The following is a 10197-nucleotide window of genomic DNA, read 5'->3' as shown; positions in this document are numbered from 1 at the left end:
AAAAAATATAAAGATTTTCTTTTTTATCATCCTTTTTAGTCACTTTTAATTTCTAGGGTTGCTTCATATAGTGTAGGAATTCACCAAAGTGATTGTAGCACTTGATTTGGCACATAGTTAAAACATTCTTAAGGGCAAAACCCATAATCAAGATAAGGTAAGAGATTTCATCACCCATTCCTTAGCCCACAAATCACTAATTCCTCACTTCACAAACCCAAGCTTTCTAAAACTCATTCGACGTTAGCCCCTAAGGACTCGGGCTCAATAAGGAACAAGAAATCCGTAAGTGAACCGGTTTAAGTTTTCTTAGATTAGTTGGTGTCTAAGGTAAGGTTTAGGGGTTGCGTAAAGCGCTTCGCAAGGAAAGAGATACTTAATTGATCTCTGATCACCCTCTAGTACTATCCTTACCTAGCTAACTACCTAGGTAAAACTTTAATACTTAATTGATCTCTGATCACCCTCTAGTACTATCCTTACCTAGCTAACTACCTAGGTAAAACTTTAATCTTTTCACTGTAGGAGTTTTTGGTTAGGAGCGGTAAAACTTTAATCTTTTCACTGTAGGAGTTTTTGGTTAGGAGCTGGTCTAGTGAGTTAGGCTAAACCTTAGAATTAGAGTGATTAAAAAAGTGATTGCTTTGATTTGTTTTAGTTAGGTTTTCTCTATCTTTTTCTTCTTATAAAAAAACTAATTTTTATTTTTTTTAAAAATTTTATAAAAAGAAGTTGTTTTGGTGTATGCAAACTTGGGTTAGGGATAATTCTCATCGTTTAATCCGTGTTGAACCAATCTAAGAAATGACAAATCAACCCGTTCTTCAGGATATGTGTTACCCCACCAAAAATACAATTCTATCTTGCATAAGGCTCTCCGAAGCAAATGGAGCAAATTTCGAGCTTAGACCGTATTACATAAACATGCTTCCCAAATTCCTTGGAAATGAAACAGAAGATGCATATATTTTTATTTTGGAATTTGAGGAAGTGTGTATTATGATTAAAATGAGAGAATTAACCGAAGATGTGATTAAGCTTAGATTTATTCCATTTTCTCTTAAGGATAAAGCTAAAAAATAGCTGTACAGCTTACCGATAAATTCCATCTCAACTTGGGATGAATTTGTCACCGTTTTTCTTAAGAAATTTTTCCCTATTCACAAAACGGTAAAGCTAAGGAACAACATTCAAAACTTTAAAATTATCTCGGGAGAGCCATTCTAGAAATACTTTGACCGATTCAAAGATCTTTTAATCCAATGTCCTCATCATGGTTTAGAAAAATGGCGATTGTGCTAAGTCATATATGAAGGATTGGACTATTCTTCAAAAACATCTTTAGAATCGATGTGTCAGGGAGATTTTATGAGGAAAAACGCCGATGAAGCTTGGGAATTCCTAGAGAGTCTATTCGAGAAAACAATGCAGTGGGAACACTGTGATGACATGGTTTCATCAGTTCCCCAATTTAAGTCTAGTTGTCTTTCCCTGGAGTCAAACATTGCTTCTGAAGCAAAGATGGTGACGATTCTGCGGAGGTTAGAAGCCTTAGAAGTTAAGGAACGAGCTCCAGCTCAAATTAATCATGTTTCTACCCCGAGTTGTCATAACTGTCAGTCTCCTACCTATGTTTCAGAGGAATGCCCTCTCGTAAAAATAACCATGTATTAGAACAGATGAACGCTGCATTACAGCATCCTAGAAATAATCCATTTTCTCCAACCTACAATTCAGGTTGGAGAAATCATCCCAACTTTGCATGGAATCAAGGAAATTCTCCCGGAAATTAAAACTTCATTCCCGCGTCGAACCAACAATTCCCTAGGAGAAATACCGTCCCATTCAACTCACCAAACAATTTCCAACAAACTAACCTAGTTTTTCCAACCCAACATCCTCATCCTCACCAGCCTACAAATCCTTCAAATTCTGATCATGACAAACGTTTAAGTGTCTTAGAAAAGGGTTTAGAAGCTATGATCAAATCTTCTATGCAAACTACCAACATGTTGACCCAGTCATCCACAACTCTAAATTCCTTCATGCAAACAACCGGTCAAGTGCTCAACTCGAACACTCAAGCCATAGCCCAGTTAGAAACCCAACTTGGGCAACTAGCTACTGCTGTGAGTGAGAGAGAAAAAGAAAATTTTCCAAGTCAACCTGTTACAAACCCTAAAGATAATGGATCCGGTTCAAACCATCCAGCTCATGTGAATGTAGTTCACACACTGGGATCAGGAAAACAAATAGACAACCAAGTTAGAATACCACCGGATCAAACCCCTTCTCCTATCCAACACACTCCTTCCGATGAAGCAATTCCTTCTGATGACCAAAATGCTGAACATGAGATTGAGCCTGATCTAGATAGGTATAGGCCCATTGCCCCCTTTCCAGATAGACTCAAACCTAGGAAAAACTCCCCGCAGGTTGAGAAAATCCTAGAAACATTTAAACAGGTTAAGATCAACATCCCTCTCCTAGATGCAATCGAACACATCCCCTCTTATGCAAAGTTCTTGAAGGACTTATGCACTAAGAAAAGAACCACTAATGTCCCCAAGAAAGTCTTCTTAGCTGCGAACCTCAGTGAAATTTTTTCGAAACCCATGCCGTTGAAATATAAGGACCCTGTTTGTCCCACTATTCTATGCATCATAGGTAACACTCACATTGATAAGGCAGTTCTAGACTTGGGAGCTAGCGTCAACCTCCTTCCTTATTCAGTCTATCAACAGCTAGGTGTAGGAGAACTTAAACCGACAAGATGCACTCTACAGTTAGCTGATAGATCTGTAAAAATTCCCAAAGGAGAGGTAGAGGATGTTCTGATCAAAGTTGGAGAGTTCATTTTCTCTGTTGATTTTATTGTCTTGGAAACGCAGCCCGTTTCCAATCTCAAAAGTTAAATCCCCGTCATTCTAGGAAGATCGTTCTTAGCCACCTCAAATGCTTTGATCAATTATAGGACGGGTCATATCAAACCAAAAAGAATCTTTCGAGCTCTCTGGCGCATCTTTCCTGAGTGCTTTTCTGTAACGAAGTTCCTTCGCTTGAGTTTGCTCCGCTACTTCTTTCCCTGGTTTGGGTGGTGCAACTGCTATTTCAGAATGTTTCTTCAAATACTTTTTCTCCCCCACATATTCCTGATATTTGTGCAGGTTGCACAGTGAATGTTGGCTGCTCATTTTCAGAACTGCTAAGTGACGCAGTTTCAACCCTCCAATCTGGAACGGCTGAAATAGCGTTGCAAAATTTTTGCTTGGCTTTAAGCTTCGTTGACTTTGCTAATGACCACTGTTCTTCCATTAGTAAGTCAAGACAAACCCACATCAATTCACCTTTAGGAGTAGTGTAGGGGACCATTCCCTTTACTTTCTTCTGATGCGGGTCGAAGTTCACTACTCTTGCCTCTGCTTAAGGAATAGGTTTCATGCCGTCTTGTACTTGCACATCGGCGAAATCTCCAAACTGAAGTGAGACCATATTCGTAGATACCTTCTTTTGCTCAGCTTGAAGGGTCATCACACCTACGTCTAACAAAGCCTGGATTTTATCTTTCAGGATGTAACAAGCTTTGGTTGGATGATGCACCATCCTGTGGTACATGCAAAAGTTAGGATTGTCAGTCCTTGATACTTTTGCATTCTGTTTTACCTCTGGCAATTTGATCTTATTCATCTTGATCAAAGATATAAGAATAGAACCCACATGTTCATCCTTAAAATCATATTTCTTCTGAAAACGATTATCAGAAGTATTTCCCTTCTGTTTTGTTAAAGACTTCGGGGATGATGTTGTTTCAACTGCTAGAGTATCCTTTCCTTTTGATTATTTCTGGGAATTATAATTGCCTTTACCTCCTCCCTTTTTAGGCTGTGATTCTTGAGGTTCTTCAGCATCTATTCTCTTGAGCATGTTTTCCACCTACTCTCCTTGCCAAACCAAATCTTTTCATGAACGGGCTTCAACAACACCCATCTTGGACAAAATATTAATAGAAAGATTGTTGTGGCACATCTCCATAAGAGTAGCTTCAGAAAGTTGATCGCGTGAATGCAACGATCAATTTCTGAATCTCTTGACGAAGTCACTGACCGACTTCGTCTTCTTCTGCTTTTCAGATAATAGTGTGGCCATAGACACTTTAGTGTCATCATCGAAAAATTGGGTTAAGAAAAGCCTCTCAAAATCCTTCCAACTTTGGATTGACCCTGGCTCAAGTCTGCGGAACCACTCAAAAGTCACCCCTTTTAGGGTACTGATGAATAACCGAGTCATAATAGGATCATTACCCACTATATGTCCAATCTGTGCTTGAAAGTAATAAATATGTTGGGTAGGGGAACCCTTGCCGTCAAATTGTACTAAGTAGAGCGGTTTGAATTTCGGAGGATACGGGATAGTATCCCATTCACTTGGATATGGTCTTGTCACCCCTAACTCTTTAAAGTTTCCTTAGAGCTTCAATGCGTCAAGTTGCTTTTGAAAGGCATCCCACTTTTGGCCTCGTACTTTCGTACGAGGATTAGATTCAGCTTCGGATGATTCAAAATGAATCTTCACAACATTTTCCTCATCGTCGTCTTCATCATTGCTATTTTGGTCTTAGCGATTATTTTCTTCATCGATGGGTGAAGATCGTCTACGCCTAGATCCCGAGGCTTGGGAATGAACCTTCTTCTTCTTCTTTTCCTTCTCCTCACGGAGTCTCTCCACCATTGCTTCCAGGCGTCTGATGGACTTCTGTTGCTGACAAATTATCGATTGTTGCTCTTCTAGCTATCGTGCTAGATCTTCCTCATTTCCTGCCATGTGAGCACTTGCTTGTTCACTTTGGCTTGTATTGGAAGGCTGAGAAGTAGCAATGGCTGAGTTTTTAGGTTCTTGCTCAGCCTCGTCTGTGATTCTCGCTAATTGTCGGTAATCGAACGGAACCACTATACCCTTACGAGTACGAGTGTGTTGAAACACCCCTTGTCCTTCAACAAGCATTTCACCTAATCCTGGAGAGTATTCAGGATCAGAAGATTCTGAGGAATTAGTCAAAACTTTTCTTTTACCCTTGCCAACCATGTTAATCGTCACTTTGATGTGACGATTCTTAGATGCTTGCTTCTTGGGGCGAAAGTGTCTTCTTCTTGACAAAGAAATTGTTGAAGGCTCAGTCAACCTTTCGAAGACTGTCGATTTATGTGTCGACTCTCCACATGGGCATTGAGAAAGTACTACAGAAATAAGTTTCTCACAGTAGCAATGAGATTGCATTTGGCTCATGTTGCGCTTGCGCGTAAGATAATCTCAAAGGTCACCAGCTGGATAACCCCCAGTTGACTCCGTCATCTTGGCTTTACCCGAGTGAGACCCTCTGAGAGGTAGAGGCTGACGAACTTGGGTAGACTGACGAACTCCGTCATTCATGCGACGACATTCGTTGGTAGGGCGAGCTTGACGCTTGTGCCTTCTCAGTTGGTTCATAACCTAAGGTTCGTTGTCTGAGCCTACTCGAGTACGAGGATGAGGTCCGTCTTTCATATGTTCCTCATTCACCTGACCCTCGTTACACTTGTTGACCTTAGGCTGATCAACCCTCGGTTGATAATGAAAACCGTCTAGCGAGACCAAAGCTCGAGCCCTACGGTAAGCTTGATTCTGGCACTGACGTTATCGAGTGTGTCTCGAAAGTGAACCAGTGGGAACCTTTGCTTCAACCGGAGCTGGGCAAGGTTCGTTATCAAAAGATATAGTTTGGCTGGTAGAAGCCGAAGTTCGGCTAGATTGCTTGACAACCTATTTCTTAGCCTGTCGGCTAGTTGCTGGAGCCTCCTCTTTGAGGGGCATAGACTTATCCTCGAGGTTAACTCGAGTTGAATCATCAGAAGCCACTTAGGCTGAAGTCTCATACAAGACTCGACGACACTTACGTGTCTTCGTGGGACTAGAGTTACCAGAAGAGAGAAAATCCTCATACTTGGACTGGTCAAATTCAATGATCAAAGTCTTGGCGTCCGTTCCCACAGCGATCTTATCTGATTGCACTACCACCATCTCATCGGAAAGAATGGATGCTCCCATTGTGTTCGCCATCGTCTGTAAGGTCGAAAAATTGAAGATTGATTGATTCTCTTATTTTAAGAAATGGGTTCGATCGCTTGGTACGAAACCCTTACAATCACTCATACTCTCTCGATTACAGATGAACAGAAGATTAATTCAGCTTCTCTTTTGTTTAAGGTGGGTTCTTAGTAGAGAAATGATGTTGCCCTCGATACTCGAGTCAAGATTGCCTCTCGTTGACGATCAGACCAAGATCACTAAAGCTTCTCACGTTCGTTGACCGGTTGGAATCGAGGTTCGAACTCCGGATCCATGTGCAAAAACTTTGATCTCTGATGCTTCTTGAAGTCCAAGTTTAAAATATCCAACCCCTATCTATGTAGCCATCCATGGCTATTTATAGGGTTTAAACACATAACTGACGTGCTACAATCACGGATAGAGGGGCGTAACTTCCTCCTCCAAATCAGCACACGCCGTAACGTGCTCCTGAAGATTAGCCCACATAGTTGACTAAGTCTTCGGAGCCGTTACAGATAAATCTCACGTGGATGATGAACCTCATCTTTAATTGAAACGGGGTTCGTCAAGTAAGACGAGCCTCGATACACAGTGAGGTTCGTCTTACCAAGCAAACTTTATAGTAAACCAGATTCTTCTGACGAATCTTGTCTTCACTAACTTCGTCTGACGACCCTCGTCTTAACTAACGAACTTCATCTTCGTCAGCCAAATCCAACTACGTAGCAAGTCTTGTAAGTTTCCTTTTGACGAACCTCATCTTCACTAATGAGCTCTACGCCTGGTAATGAACTTTGAACCTCGTGTCCAATGACGAGCTCCAAACCCTGTATCCACTAGTGAACCTCGAACCTCGTATCCAATGACGAGATTCAAGTCTCAAGATCAGTTTTATTCAATAATGAGCTTTGTCTTTTGATGTTGAGCTTCGCTGCATGGCGACTCTTGTTCTTGAGGTTGATCTTCACTAAACGACAAGCCTCGTCTCTGATTGAGCCGAAGTTCATTTTCCTGACCACCCTTCTCATATTTTGGAATTTGGCATTTTTGAATGCCTACAGTGTATTTATTTATTTTAGATATCATATGTATTACAGGTTGTTCATTGAGACAAGATTTATTTATGAGATACTCCTTTCTATATCATGTCTGTTGCAGTTACTTCCTTTCTTTTACATGTTTTGTACTTGCACCTTGTTTTGATTCCACTAGAGGATATTGTTATGATTGGTAAAACTTGTTGCTGAATAGTGTGGGTGCATGGCAGGTTTGACATCTCTGGATTCACCATGGATTGCAGCCATGTGTGAAAGCAGGGGCGTCACACTATGCTTGATTACACTTTTCATGAATACATGAATGTAGGGGGACTGTTGCATATCTTTCACTTTTGTATAAAAAATATTTGTGCTTATTATCATTTTATATATCTCTCAATTATGTATATTCAAGTATTTTAAATTTTAATTTTGTTATTAATAAAAGGGAAAGATTGCTAGGATGTAGTCTGTACAATAACTCGTTCTTAAGTAATAACAAACTGTCGTTTTGTACAAATATGTGTTTAAGATGATATAGTATAAGTAAAAACAGGTATACGAAGTGTACAAAGCAAAACAACGCGAAAATCAGCACTAAAGCTGATTTTAACCTTAGGCCCATCAATGGTCGTCAGGAACCCATGGATGAGGTTGAGGTCATTAATGGTTTACAGGAATAAATTACAGATTTCTAGAAATAGGAATTCAACCTATTGATGATTTACATGCACCTATCAATAGTGCTAAAGGATCCATCGATAGTGGTGAAGGCCCATCGATGATTAAGACAACTTATTATAAATTTGATGATATAATCACAATCATTCATTGATCCCTTGCATCTTTAACTTTTACTATGATTAAAATCTCTCTTTCCTGATTAATTTGATGCTATATAAGATTATAAGAGATAAATTTGAAGGAGAGGATTCTAGGGTTCTGAAGAGAGCTTGAAGATAAAAAATGTTAGGGTTTGTTTGAAGAAAATTAAATTGGAGTTTTAAACCCCCGGAGGCCTAACAAACTCTTTCTCGTCACACTCATCATCTTCTGATCAATTCGGTGAGAAGAGTTACCCTTGGTTTCATCATTCACACAAGATCTTTCTTATTTGCCATGCTTAAACTGTGTTTGGTGGTTTGTTTCAAATTTATTTTATGGTGTACTCAAGCCGATGATAATTGAGGGTTCGTATTAGCTAGCGCTAGGTGTTACTAGCAATATTTTAAATGTGTTAATCCAACTTGCTATAAACTTATTCAATATTTTTACACAAATTGATGTTGCAATCTTTAAAATTTATAGTGGGCAAATTACAAATATCACAAGGACTTGTATGTAATTTTGAAAATTATATGAAAGCAACTGTACTGCAACACTTGAAACTAATTCCACCCTTGCTCTCTATTGGCATTTGATTGCAGATATACTCTCTATAGTTCTGTAAGTGTTGCACAGAGGTTCTTCGATTGAAACCTTTTTCACTCATTTACTCTCAAAAGATCTATTTGTTAAAAAAAACTATATAAATTTGCACTTAAGTATTCTCAGGCATCCTAATATCCAAAACTTCATTCTTATGTGATATCTGCATGCTTCATAACATTTTCACTCTTAATATTTGCTAAATTTCATATTAGAACCATCAAAATCCTATCTCAAAAGGATTATGGTGGATTTAAAGCAGAACTATGGTAGTTTTAAAAATAAATTTTATTAAAATTTAGAGTTAAAGAGTTCTATAATTAGCATGTAAGTGTTAAATAATAATTTTCGGGAGAAATTATCACGTTTACATATCTGAGAGTGGTTTCATGCAAATTTTCACAAACTTTAGACTACTTAAGTGATGCCATAGAGAAGTATGGTAAATAAGTGCTAAGTATGAGAGAATATAGGGCATTTAAGTGCACAATTAAAGTTTTAAATATTGACTAAATATTAGAAAACCCTCTTTGACTTTGGATGATTACCAAATAACCTCCTTAACTTTTAAAATATCAGGAAACCCCTTATGTTTAAAGCTTACTAGTAAATCATCTTTAAGTTTAAGACTTTATTAATTTAAAAAAACTACCCTAATAATGTTAACTGCAATTTTTCATATCGATTGATAAAATTATGCCGATGGATGTTCTTCTAGTAAAAATTGACGGTTACCACTTTTAGTGGGGGGTTTCTAATAACCCCTAGTGTCTTTGGTTAAAGGTTGTTGTGAAAAATATAGTTGAACCCGCAAGTAGTAGCAGCTAAAATATTGTTGTAACACTTTAAAATTTGAGGGTGACTGTAACAACCTCATTTTTAGCATACTTAGATGTTGCAACAATACGCAGCTCACCTGGACGTTGCAACAATACGCAACAACTAAAATATTATTACAACAATACGCATCATACTTGGATGTTGCAATACTATTTTTCGTATTGTAAGTATAACCAACCAATAACTCATAAATATAGGTGGAACAACATATGGATCCAACTGTATCAAACCACACTTACTCATGATGTTGCAACCACATTTATAGTTCGAACGTTCTCAAAAGGAACGAGGGGTTGTGATATTCTAGAAGTAATTGGAGATTATCTTATAACCATCCAGGGAGTTAAAAGTTAAAAGGGGTTTTCTGATATTTAGGCTCTGTTTGGCAAAACTAGCTGAAAGCTGCGAGATTATAGCTGAAAGCTGTTAAGCTAGCTGAAAGCTGTGAAATTGTAGCTGAAAGCTGTTAGCTGTGTAGCTAGCTGATTGACTAGAGCTGTTTGGCAAAAGTAGCTGTACAACTAGCTTAAGTTTGTTAAATGACTAAAAAAGACATGTAATATTATTGATATAAAATTAGAATTATTAGGGGCAAAAACGGAAGACAAAAATTGGCAGCTCCTTCCCAAAGACAAAAGCTACTTGAGGTAGCTTTTCAAAAGCTACTTGCAAAAGACACAATCTCTAAAATAATCTCCTTCTATTTTTGGTCACCAAACAGCTCTACTAGCTTATTGACCAAGTCAATAAGACACAAGCTCTTAGAGAAGACACTTTTTTTTTTTTGTTGCCAAACAGTGCCTTAGCC

Source organism: Asparagus officinalis, chromosome 9, assembly GCF_001876935.1.
Source record: "Asparagus officinalis chromosome 9, Aspof.V1, whole genome shotgun sequence".
In the NCBI taxonomy this organism is placed as follows: Eukaryota; Viridiplantae; Streptophyta; class Magnoliopsida; order Asparagales; family Asparagaceae; genus Asparagus; species Asparagus officinalis.
Note: the sequence above shows the minus strand (reverse complement) of the source record.